General features: G+C 41.2%; 1 long non-coding RNA gene across 1 annotated transcript; it reads left to right on the forward strand.

Annotated features, from left to right (window-relative positions):
- The first annotated feature begins 10,359 nt into the window (after positions 1–10,359).
- On the forward strand, positions 10,360–12,146 carry LOC146871933 (uncharacterized). The gene is made up of 4 exons (XR_014959631.1): positions 10,360–10,459; positions 11,084–11,228; positions 11,328–11,428; positions 11,704–12,146. It is a non-coding gene; the product is annotated as an uncharacterized LOC146871933 (long non-coding RNA).
- The last annotated feature ends 1,870 nt before the right edge of the window (positions 12,147–14,016 follow it).

Below are 14,016 nucleotides of genomic sequence, written 5' to 3' on the forward strand. Positions count from 1 at the left end.
CTGCATTTTGCCACTCGACGCGCCTAACCGGTTGCTGGCCCGCTGGCTAGTGGCCACCTTGGCGACGAAATCTACGACAAACACCGCTGGTCTGGTTGCTCCAGACTGGCCCTTGCTCCCCTCCAAAGGAACAATCCCTCTGACCTTGCTGGTCAGAACCAACAGCTGATTTCCGAATCCTCCTACAATTGCTTTTGCCAAGGCTTGTTTGCTTCGATCAAGTCGCCGACACCGCCGACAGCGAGAGCCTGCGTGGGACAGCTCGTGACTCGACTCCTGGACGTCGTCGACCTTCAGGGACCACGTGGCTGCAGAGTCAAGCTACACCTTCCTTCCTGTTTGCACCCGACATCGCCTGGTACCCACCTGGTGCCACGCTGGTCACTGGCTAGTGACTGTGAACACTGTCCCCTCTGCTTACAGGTCTTCAACATCTCCGATCCACTCTTGGATCCACCGCATCTCTCCCGGACCGACCGCCTGCAGCATCTTTGTCTTCAGGCTCCACGGAACAGATAGAAGAAACCCGACGCACTTCGAGGCCTATGCACCCGCTTCCTGTGGGTGAGGTAAAGCTGGCACTCCTGTGCCCAAGTGTAGTATTACATCTCTAGTGCCTGTGTTCCAAATCTTGAGTTCCTAGTCCATCCGGAAGATCCTTTTTGCAGTAACTTTGTACTTTTTACGCACCCATTGAAACCTATGGGAGCACGCGTGTGACTATTTGCTCTGCACACGCCACCCGTGGACCTCCTGGTCACTAACTGAAGTTAGCTCCTTGTAGGCCCAGCGATTCTAGAGGCCCTAGGCCTTTTTCCTTTTCTGTTCGTGGTACTTATACCACTATTTTAGTATATGGTTTGAGTGGCCACCAGGGCCTATCCATATAACGTGCAACTTCTGTGTATTCTGTGATAATCTTGTTTGACGATTTGTGCTCCTGTGCTCATAAAGAGACTAGGGGTTACTTTGAGAAATAAATACATATATATTTTGAATATATATCTGTGTGGTGTCCTTTCATTGGTATAAAAGGGGGTTGCATTTGGTAAAACAGCTGGCTTAACACGCTTCACGAGTTTAGCCTCAAAGACTGCTTAGCCTACGCTACCACTAGGGCAGCTAGTCCGAAAAGGTTGACTTACAACCACACCATAAGGGTTGCTTGGCATGGTACAAGGTGATCACTTTAACTAGTGAGCATCATATACCAGGCCAACTTCTCACACTTACCATCCAGCACTCTGAAACAAATATAGAGTTTTTAGATCTAAAGCTATTTGTCATAGATGGAAATATGCATAGCGACATTTTTAGGAAAAAAACTGCCTGTAACAGCTACCTACACGCAACTAGCGCGCATCCACGATCCACCATAGAAGCTATTCCCTATGGTGAAATGGTTCGCGCAAGACGCAATTGCAGTCGTGAAACTGACTTTAGAGGTAACATCAACAAAATTAAGAACAGATTTAGACAGAGAGGCTACAACCAGACCTGTTTAAATAAGGCTGAAAGAAGGGCTATGGCCCTTAAGAGGAAGGAACTTTTGGTTGCGAAAGGCACACATGAAATAACCAAAGAAAGTAATGAATTAGGGATACTTTTCATTACGGAATACAACGCTCAAAGTCACCTTGTATATAACATCTTAAAGAAAAATTGGCATCTTCTCTCTAAAGATGATCAAATAGGCACATATATGTCTAAGCGACCGAAAGTTGTCTACCGTAGAGGCAAAACCTTAAAAGAAATCTTGAGTCCGAGTTACATCAGGGACTCAAAGACACCTATACACACATGGTTACCAGACAAACCTCTGGGTTTCCATATTTGTGGTAATTGTTGCGTATGCCAATTTGGCATGAATAGGAACAGGAATTTCAGCAACAATTCACGAGAGTATGCAATAAATTGTTTTATTAATTGCAATACCGATTACACGGTATACATGATTATATGTGCCTGTCAGAAAAAATACATTGGAAGCAGTATACGCAGTTTGAAACTGCGTATACAAGAACATGCAAGAGCCATAAAAAATGGCAATGACAAATATCCAGTTTCGATACATGTTCATTGTGAACATCCCAATGACAAAAATTTCAAATTCATTGGTATTGATCACGTGAAGATGCCAGAACGTGGAGGTAATAGACAATTGATTTTGCGACAACGGGAGGCGTCATGGATATGCCGTCTTAGAACTGTGCAGTTTGGTCTTAACATCTATGATGAGATGCATCACTTCCTATAATCTAATTGCTAAAGAGAGTGACCCTCACATGTCAGAATTGTCTATTGCCACATTCTTCCAATTTGAATGTGTTATAAAAAACAATGTTATGAAATTGAACTAATATGACATTACTATGAATAAAAAAATATAAATTTTTTTTTTTTTTTTTTTTTTCTTGCCATTTGGACACGTTGGCCCTTCAAAGACACCTTATGTGCACTTTCATATATACGTTGTCTTTCATATATACATTGCTCAATATTTTTGCTGTAGTGCACGTGCATAATCCATTACTGCACATAAGACATGTTGTTTTCATCAAGGGGACTAACTACAGATGTCCGTTGTAATGATATCAAACCGTTTTTTACCATCTAAAGATGGCCGCGCCAGTAGTTCTGACAGCGTTGCCAATATGAATCGGATGTCTTTTATAAATATATTGCCCAATACATCTGTTTTAGTGCACGTGCATAACTCATTACTGCACATCCGACATGTTGTTTTCAATAAAGGGACTATTTACAAATGTCCGTTTTAATGATATCAAACCCTTTTTTCACCTTCCAAAGATGGCCGCGCCAGTAGTTCTGACAGCGTTTCAAATATGAATCGGATGTCACTCTATACACGTGACATGAATGGAATTTAGCTGTTGGGCCCATATGGTTACAAAACACATTTTAGAAAATTAAACATTTAATCCTTATAATGGGAAAGGGTCTCTGGAATTGAAACACTGCCTAGAATATTACGTTTAGTCTTAATCGATAAACTCCAAATGACCGTGTTTACAAAAGGGTCTCTGGAATTGAAACACTGCCTAGAATATTACATTTAGTCTTAATCGATAAACTCCAAATGACCGTGTTTACAACTTATGTGCTCTTAACCTTTCCAAGATGGCCGACGGATTTGTAACAACACCTTTAACAAACATTTTGAAAGAAACATAGGTCATGTGACTACGATATCACCTGGCGCGGGGTTTAAAAAGCCGTGGCTTACATTATACAGCTTCGCTGAAATCATGTCCGAAGTCGGTGGCTACTAGATCGTCGCAAGTAAGTTAATTAGATAGAGAATCTTTATTTAAACTGTATTGTTACATGGGCTTGATATAGTTGCAGGTTAAAAAGAGGAGACGCTCTCCTTTACTTGTTCGAACGTACATATGCGGTGTCTGTTCCTTATAATAGATCCAATCGAGTGTTTTACACAAATATGGATGGGGTGGGATATAAACGGAAGAGAAACGATCTCTCTGTCCTTTTGCATGTAGCCGCGGTCCATTTCTACATATTCGCTAGCCTAATTTGAATGTAAACATGGACTCGATATAACTGTGGGTTTTAGATACTAGAACCGTTTATACATATACGGTTTCCGTTAACTTTAAATGAATGCGACTAATACTGTGAGTACTCTAAACTGGTACGATGCTGGGCGGGGTGCAGACACTAGAGGCACGCTTTTTATGTTTGCTCGTGCGCTCATGACTCCCCGTAACACGCCCCCATACTCTATTTCTGAATACATGTAGAACCGCCTATACATATACGGTTTCTGTTGTTTTTAAATGAATGCGACCAATACTGTGAGTACTCTAAACCGGTACGATGTTAGGCGGGGTGTAGACACTAGAGGCACGCTTTTTATGTTTGTTCGTGCGCTCATGACTCCCCGTAACACGCTCTCATAACTCTATTTTTGAATACATGTAAAAAATGATGATATTGTCTAGCGCATGTGAATATTTTTCGTATGAAGTGAGGAAATGAAAAATGTCCCCGCTTTCTTGTTCATTTTATAAACTAGTGTGATTAAGGAGAGATGTCTCCATGATAATTGTGTAACGTGTCTATCTCATTGTCATTTCGCCGAAAACAGTCTGACAATATCATGAGTCCACAATGTGATGACGGCATCACTTATCATAATAGGCTATGTATCATAGCTTTTTAGACAGAATTGATGTTTTTATATTTTCTAAATAGTAGAACTACATGACTATGTGGTATGTTTTTATTTCCTAAATGAATTCAGTGTATCATTAAATATGACTTGAATATTGAAAGACTTTATGGATATACTCATTACAGATTATTTTATTATTTAGATAATATTTGAATTTTGGAAACCATACCCTAAAGAACGACACGATAAAAAGGAATTAGATTCACCATATCATCGAGGTATGCCCAGCAAATATGTTTTTAAGAATATTATGCAATAGTGATGCATAGGTTTACTCATGATTGTTAATCAAGATACAAATTGAGCATAGAATATTGACAATGAGGATGTGAATTTGCATTACAACAAAACTATGTACTGTATACCTTCAAGTGAAGCTTTTTTGTAACCCTAAAGCACTTGACCACTATGTGGTCTTTAGGTAAATAGGATGTTATATACTTGCAAGTTAAGAAACTTAGATATTAAGGAAGACATGATATGTACCGAGGAAATTATTAATTCAGACAAATAACTGAATACTAATAAATAACAATACTGATGCTGTCCAATGTCTTTATAGATCAGGTCCCTTGTCTGTGTATGCAAAATGCTTTATGAATGATATGGCCAGTGAAGAATTATATAGAGCTGCTATACTTTTATAAGCAAAGATTTGTATGTGAAGGAATCAAAATATGTTTTTTAAAGAAATGTTTAGAAATGTTAAGATTGAATTCTAAAAACTCTTTCGTGTATGCTCTTTTGATAGCCCTGAAGAAGTCTCATGGGAGACGAAACGCGTTGGCTATGAAAATGTGAAATATGACATGGAAGAAATCTTCATACAAAATCATTAAGGAAGAAAAAGAAAAACTTATATGTTTAATGTGTCGTGTGCTTTATCAGAATTTTACTCGTTAACTGTTAACGATACAAAAGTATTTAGGTACTTGGAGATTTAACCATAGTACATAGTGCTGAACCTCCTGTGCATTTATATGTTGTTGTAGGACTTTGTCCCACATTATTGAGAGTAAAGAGGGTAGTACTCTCTGGTTTCGTGAACTATTTGAATTGCTTACGTTAACCACTAATATTTGTTTGGTGCGGTCCTAATCAGCCTCCACCCTCTCCCCTTGTATATATACCTGCAGAGGTATTTGCTGTGACCAGGTCACAGGGCAAAATGCATAAAGCTGAACCAGCTCTGGATCCTGAAACTATGGACCAGATGCTACCCAAGGGGAGGAGCAGTAGGGTTAAGGCAGTGCCATCTCTCAGATCACAGATTCCCCTCCTGAGGGACGAGAAGCAGATCCTGAAGAAGGAACTTCCCCAGAGGGACTTGAGCCTGATCAGGTTGAGTTCTTCTAGGGAAGATCTGAGCAAAGAGCAACAGTGCTGCCCCTCTCTTGAACCCCTCAGACAGGAAGCTGCTGCTGAGGCTTCTGGGAGTGCTAGTGGGTCCCATAAGGTTTATTGGGATGAGGGACTCCTATATTCTGAGGCTAGAGATCCTACCCCTGGAGCCACCAGGAGGTTGGTAACACCTCAGAAGTTTAGGGGGTTCCTCTTGACCCTAGCACATGACATCCCTTTAGCCGGACATTTGGGCCAAAACAAGACCTGGGACAGGCTTGTTCCACATTTTCATTGGCCACATATGTCAGAGGACACCAAGGAGCTTTGTCGCTCCTGTGTCTCTTGCCAAGCAAGTGGCAAGTCAGGTGGCACAACAAAGGCCCCCATGATACCACTACCTGTGGTGGGGGTACACTTTGAAAGGGTAGTGGTTGACATTGTTGGTCCCCTTGACCATCCAACAGCATCTGGGCACAGGTTTATCCTGGTGGTAGTGGATCATGCCACCAGGTACCCAGAAGCAATTCCCATGAGGACCACCACAGCCCCTTTGGTGGCAAGAGCCCTTATTGGAGTTTTCTCCAGAGAGTGTTTCCCCTAAGGAGGTTATATCTGACTGAGGTACCAACTTCATGTCAGGGTATCTAAAAGCAATGTGTGTAAATTACAAAATCACTACTCCCTATCACCCACAATGCAATGGGTTAGTTGAAAGGTTCTGAGTATATCTAAGAAGAAGGCCCCCCCTAAGGTTACTAAAGGTCCAAGAGGAGGGGGGAAGAGGGCAAAAGAAAACAATCAAAAACCTCTATCAGGACCTATATTGCTCTTAACAGAGACCTATGCAGGTTCTCTCCTGCCAACCAGAATTGAATGATTAAGGATACATCCAATACAAAGTATTATTTAGTAGTCATTTTATTTTTTCACTTTTTTCAATTTTATAAATTCTACTTGAGTAATAACATCAAATAGAATGGAATCGCATGCTCACTTTATGTTGGAGTACCTCAAAGCCGGAGCTATACCATCTGGCTTGAGTGTGAGAAACGTTCCAGCCCTATTTGTTGAAGTACGCCAGTTCCTGGAGCGGTGGTCGCAAATTGCGAACCGCTGCTCCAGGGACTAGATGATTCTCATCATTGAGACGGTTAAGGAAATGATTCAGATCCTTAATCAAGAAATTTTGGAACTAGAGGAAAAATTGAAAAAGAACACTAGCGTAGAAGAAGCCAAAGACAAACTACATAGCATCAATCAGGAACTTTTTGAATTTGAAGAATATCTTATTAAGAAGAAAACAGATAAGTTGAAGAAAGATCTTCGTTGGTTTACTCAAGAAAAAGCATATCCTTACCTGCATAGTTCGTTTTATCAAGGAAACACCTCTGATTATGGGGCATATAACCTACAGAATAACAGAAGACAAAAAATTGTGACCTTCTCTGACACCAATTCGTCAGATTCATATTATGAAGGCCCTAATACTAGCGAGTTTAATCATAGACAATATACAGGACAATCCCGTAACCAATATCCACAGGGACAATCTCCTTTTTTACGGTCAGGGAGAGGCAGAGGACGAGTAAGATTCCAGAGACAAGAAAGGAATCATTATCCTCAAACAGAGCCAGCACATCCACAACAATACATGAGGACACGGAACCATCAATATTGGAAATCCTAGATAAAAAAGATTGTAAACATGACAACATTCCGATCTTTAACCTGTCCAGACACTTGCTCTCCTCAGAAGAGATAAATATCTTGAGTAAAGGGCTTTCATTTGTGCCTAGCACTCAGCCTGACATTTTCAAACTCCATAAAGATCTCTTCTCTTTTTTCCGGAAAATTAGGCTGAAAAAATACATGACGGATATCAATCCATCAGAACAAGAGATTAATTATTCTGGCTGCAAGCCACCGTCTAAATTTACCCCATCATTGGATATGGTAGGGCCCGAGGTGGCAATCTTGGAAAAATCAGTCCTAAAGGAAATTGAAAGAATTCTTAAATATGTTCCTCCCATCAACTCCAATTTGACGCCTTCTGAGAAGACTGCTCTCAATGACCTACAAAATAACTCCTCTATTACGATCAAACCCTGCGACAAAGCAGGAGGGATAGTTATTATGGATAGTGACATCTATACAGAAAAAATGGAATCCATGTTATCGATATCAGACCACTATCGTAAGGTGCATAGATCGGTTCTGTCAGATTTAAAAACACTCATTGACAATAGCACTGCTAAAGCCTTCAGCGATGGCTTTATTTGTCAGAAAGAGTTGGATTTTCTAACTAAAACACACACAGTTGTTCCCGTCTTATACGGAGTACCTAAAACACACAAAAATGTCAGCAATCCACCTATGAGACCTATTGTCTCTTCCATCAATTCTTGTACCGAACCACTCTCGAAATATGTGGATTCTTTCCTCGGTCCACTCACTAAACTCTATGCCTCTTACATCAAAGACACTGGACACATGATAACGACTGTGGAGCACATACCCTTCAATCATAAGAAACAATATCTGGTACTCTAGATATAGGTTCATTATATACAAACATTCCCCAAGATCAAGCTTTAGAAGCAGTGGCAGAGCTTCTAGCTAGAACCCCGGGTGAAAGACCCAATGAATTCATTCTGGAGTGTCTAGATATTGTATTACATAACAACTTTTTTGAATTTAGAGATGATCTTTTCCATCAGATCAAAGGCACCAGTATGGGCGCTTCATGTGCTCCCAGTGTAGCGAATATATACATGGGGGAGTTTGAACTAAAACATATTTTCAACGAAATAGCCCCTTTCTATGAGAACATACAGGCATGGCATAGATTTATAGATGATATCTTTTTCATCTGGTCAGGGGATGAACAAGACCTTCTACAATTTATTGAGTGGCTCAACCTTAGTGATGAGAATCTCAAGTTTACGGCCAATTACTCAGCAGAGAAAGTGGAGTTCCTAGATATTTGGATTATAAACGGTAAAGGTAACATCGAAGTAAGTCTTTTTAGAAAACCTACTGCGAAAAACACTATCTTGCAGCATAGCAGCTTTCATCCTAGTTGCCAAAAGGACTCCATCCCCTTTGGGGAATTTCTGAGAATTAGGCGTAACTGTACCAGCTTAAGTGAGTTCACCTTTCATGCTGAAGCACTCCAAAAGAGACTTCTTCACAGAGGATACCCCAGACGATTAGTGATACATTCCATGAAACGCGCTAAATACTACAACAGAGACGCGTTGATCTCCGGGAGAGAAAAACCTCCACTTGAGAAGATCGTCTGTGTAGTTAACCATTCTAGTCTTAACAACAAAATACAGAAGGTACTACATAGGAATTGGAAAATTCTTAATGCCAATGGAGATGATAGTGCTCTAGCACAACCCATAGTAGCATTCAGGAGAAACTCCAATTTGAGAGACAAATTGGTACACAGTAGACCACGCGTACATAAAGAACAACAAATGACTATTGATGGACTCCCTCCCATTTTAGGGAACCATATATGTGGCAACTGTCATGCGTGTCCCTCAGCCATTACCACCCAAATCTGCACTTATGGCCTTAAAACAGCAAAACTGAAAAGCCACACAAACTGCAGAAGTAGCAACCTAGTCTATCTAATTACTCTGTCCATGTGGACTAGGGTACATAGGAGAGACAGGCAGAGAGTTCAGAACGAGATTGTCTGAACACAAATCTGCGATCAGAACTGGAAAAAGACAAGCACCAATGGTTAGTCATTTTTTGGACTTTCATCATAATGAGAAGGAGCTTCAGTGGGTGATTTTAGAGAAAATCATCCCCAAAGCTGGACGGGATACAGATAAAGTCAGAAAGGATAGAGAATCCTTTTGGATTTTTTATTTTGACACAGTTCGCAGAGGTCTGACTGAAGAAATCGTGTGGTTAGTTACATAATTCCTTCACTACATATTCCGTCCACCTTTCAGATATTCACCCTCCAGAAGTAGCACTTTGTGTTTTCTTCAAATGCATTTTTAGCTCAGTAAACCACCACATGAGTGTATAACAAGGAACCTCCCATTTTCTTGTGTCCTCAATACTCCTACTTTGATTTCTTTTGATTAAACCCTCACTCGTCTTTCGGGGTTCATGGCCTTTGGTCATTCTTTTCAATATGGCTGTCTTTTTGATGGGATGATAGTCATTCCGAATGGACTAGCCACGCGTAACTTCGCGAGTGCATTCCTTACCTCCCATTAACTGTCCATGTTACAATATTTTGGCTGTAACTTCGCGAGTGCATTCTTTACCTTACATTAGTTATCCACGTCACAATATTTTGGCTGTTATGGGTGTTATACACCTTTGCAGATGCTGTTATTATTTTTGCTTCACAAAAACCAATACCGCCGTTATGCACAGTTATATATCTTTGGCTTTTTAAGGCAGCTTCCTCCTAGATATTTCATCATTACTAGGTGTTCACATCTTTAAATTATGGCGGTTTCGGGAGGTAATCACCTCATTATTTACCACTTTTGTCTTTAAAATTAATTCCGTCGCAATTAATATCTAGATTCTCGATCCGTGTAGTCAGTTCTTTCTAAAATCATCCACTATTATTTACTTGTTACTATTTTTTAATAAATCAAATCTATTGTATAACGCTGGCTACTTGTCTATGACGCCTTAAAACTCCTTGGGATAGCTCAATACTACAATATGGCGCCCGTATTTCCAAGTATTTTCCAACGGACCACAGGACCCTCACACGTGACCCCTTTGGAAACCTCGTGATTTTTCTTTGGCCTATCAACATACACAGCCATATTTAAAATCCGCGGTAGCTCAATTAGTTTTGCTGAACTTCCCTACGGTGATGTGTGATTTATGCTGATATACTGCTGCAACCAGGTAAGCCTCGCAGTATCTGTCGGAGATGGGAGGAATCGCATTTTATTTGCTTGTACCTTGCGATCCACAGATAAGCTTCGCGCCCGCAGCCAGTTTATGACTTCTCGCAATAGCTAACATTTGACTTACGCGTGTAGCCACTATCTTCTGCTAATGTCGCTAATAATTTCCCTCTGATATATGTATTCTTCCTTATATAAGACACTTAGTCTTTTGGTGTATTCGTGCAGTTTGCAAGATATTTTTTCAGTTTTGCTAAGCATGCACGTAAACATAGGAGGGGCAACTCGGCGAACATTAAAGAACATAGCTTTTTTCCAACTGTTCCTTGACTGGTTGTGCCTAGTCTCTTTGACGGTCATTATATTACTTTATCAATTAACTACGAGAATCTCTCTGTAGATTTCGTACAGGCCGTGTTTAGTTTCTGCGAGACGGTCGACAATGGCGGCTAATTTAACAGAGTGGCGATTCTTTGTATTCTAAAACCTGCATATTTCAATCCAGTGTTGCCATTTCCCTCTAAGGCAGTTTCAACAGAATTCTAAATCGTTAGAATTATTGTTTTACAGAGTGCTTAAAAATAATAGTAATGAACTGAGTATAGGCTTGTTTGTGTTACAGTTGCCCAGCAGTTGCCCAGCAGCAGCAAGATTTGACTGCTTTACCCACAGCTAAACAGCCTACTTCGTGGAATTTAAAAGAGGCTGGAGAGTATGTTACACGCAGATTGACCAGTATAATTCACTATCCCCCTAAATACAATAGGGTAAGCATTCCTTTGTGTTTTATACGTAGTCGGCAATAATAAAAATTATTTCTTTCCTTAATTTAATGCATTCCATTTATACGTTGCTTTTTTGCTCAGGCGCAGACTAACCTTTGGTGAACTAGACAAACAGGATTGCTCCTGATATTACCAATGCGACTAGTCTTCTCAGTTGATTTATTCTGTTGCTTGCACCTCAGGTAGCTTTTTTAAGAACACTTTTTTTTTTTCCTCATATTCCTTTGTCTACTATGACCCAATTCAATGTTAGCTTACAGGTGAAGGTTCTATTTTCTTCCTCTTTTTTCACCTTTCTAACACTTGTCCAATCCGTTCAAACACGTTGGGTTTGCAGCACGTTTGAGGTGACTTTTGATGAAGTGACTGTGGATTTACCTTGGATCTTTGAAGTCCAATTTATTGTTCAAAGTGTCTTCCTGCCCTATTTTAAATTGTTGCATTTAATTTTCTACAGATACCCCCCTCAATTCTAGGGCGCTCGCCCCTCTTTTTGGTGGCCCTGAAGAAGGTGGCCTTCCACCGAAACGCGCGTAGGCCTATTCTACCAATCTAGAGGAGAGGTCCCAAGAGATCCAGCACCATCAGAAAACAACTGTTCTAGTGGCTGTCTCTCTCCTTGTACAATCTTGTGGGACCGTGTTCAGCCTCTGAATGTTTTTTGCTATTTTAACAGTATGAGTATGACTGATGTATGGTTGAGAATGAAAGTATGATGAGAGATTTTTTGTGTTATATTAGTGGCGGAGGTATTCACATTTAAGAATAGTTTTTTTCTTTGTGTCTTAGATGGGCTAATGAATATGTATGTTTATTGTATATAAAATATTTGATGTTATTACTCAAGTAGAATTTATAAAATTGAAAAAAGTGAAAAAATAAAATGACTACTAAATAATACTTTGTATTGGATGTATCCTTAATCATTCAATTCTGGTTGGCAGAACCTGCATAGGTCTCTGTTAAAAGCAATATAGGTCCTGATAGAGGTTTTTGATCGTTTTCTTTAGTTGAAAGGTTGAACAAAACCCTAAATGGAATGATTAAAGGCCTCCCAGAAAAGCTTGGGCGAAATGGGACCTTTTACTTCCCTGCCTTCTGTTTGCATACAGAGAGGTTCCACAGAAGGGGGTTGGCTACAGCCCTTTTGAACTTCTGTTTGGGCATCCTGTAAGAGGTCCATTATATTTGGTGAAAGAGGGCTGGGAGTTACCTCTCAAATCTCCCAAACAGGATGTGATGGACTATGTACTTTGTCTCCGCTCCAGGATGGCGGAATACATGAAGAAGGCAACTAAAAACCTGGAGGCCAGCCAAGAACTACAAAAAACTTGGCATGACCAAAAGGCTGTGCTGACTGTTTACCAGCCAGGGCAGAAAGTGTGGGTGTTGGAGCCTGTGCCCCAGCAGCTCTCCAAGACAAGAGGAGTGGCCCCCATACAATTGTTGAGAAAAAGGGAGAAGTCAACTATCTGGTGGATCTTGGAACTCCCAGGAGCCCCCTTAGGGTGCTCCATGTCAACAGATTGAAACCATATGCTGACAGGGCTGACATGGGCTTGCTCATGGCAACCGATGAGGAACAGGAGGAGCAGAGTGACCCTCTCCGTGACCTGCTGTCACAGAACCCTGATGATGGGTCAGTAGATGGTGTTGCTTTGGCAAGCAGCCTCACTGATCATCAGCAAACTGAATGCAGACAAGTTCTGCAACAGTTTAGACATATGTTTAGCCTAGTCAGACTTCCTGGTGCACCCATGAGGTGGACACTGGAGACAGTCTGCCTGTCAAGAGTACAGTCTACAGGCAACCTGACCATGTCAGGGACTGTATCAGGACTGAAGTCCAGAAAATGTTGGAGTTAGGTGTAATTGACCCTTCAGATAGCCCTTGGGCTAGTCCAGTAGTCCTAGTACCCAAACCTAATACCCAGGGTGGTAAGAAAGAAATTAGGTTTTGTGTAGACTACAGAGGCCTCAATGCAGTCACCAGGACTGATGCCTACCCAATTCCCAGGGCAGATGAACTGATTGATACTTTGGCCTCAGCCAAGTATCTGAGTACATTTGACCTAACAGCTGGCAGATCAGGTTAGCTGAGGATGCCAAGGCCAAAACAGCATTCTCAACCCCTGGTGGGTACTACCACTTTGTGGCGATGCCCTTTGGTTTGAAAAATGCACCTGCCACTTTTCAGAGGTTGGTGAACAAAGTTTTGACAGGTATGGAAACGTATTGCTCAGATTATCTAGATGATATTGCTGTCTTTAGTTCCACCTGTCAGGATCACCTGGTCCACCTCAGAAATGTTTTAGAGGCACTGCAGAAAGCAGGCCTCACTATCAAGGCCACTAAGTGCCAGATAGGGTAGAGTCAGGTTGTGTACCCGGGCCACCTTGTAGGTGGAGGCCAGGTTCAACCTTTGCAGAGCAAAATCCAAACCATCATGGAATGGGTTGCTCCAACCACACAGACACAGGTGAGAGCCTTTTTGGGCCTAGCTGGGTACTATAGCAGGTTTGTTAAGGGATAATGATATACAGTGACCCCCCAAAAATGATCTTACCTCAAAGAAAATGCCAAAAAAAGGTTCAGTGGACAGCTAGCTGTCAAAAGGCATTTGAAGACCTGAAGCAGGCCATGTGCACTGCCCCCATCTTACAGAGTCCAGACTACACCAAAAAGTTCATTGTCCAAACAGATGCTTCTGAGCTGGGTGTGGGAGCTGTACTGTCTCAACTGAATGATGAAGGTCAAGACCAGCCAGTAGG

This window comes from Triturus cristatus, chromosome 1_1 (assembly GCF_964204655.1).
Source record: "Triturus cristatus chromosome 1_1, aTriCri1.1, whole genome shotgun sequence".
NCBI classification, from domain to species: Eukaryota; Metazoa; Chordata; class Amphibia; order Caudata; family Salamandridae; genus Triturus; species Triturus cristatus.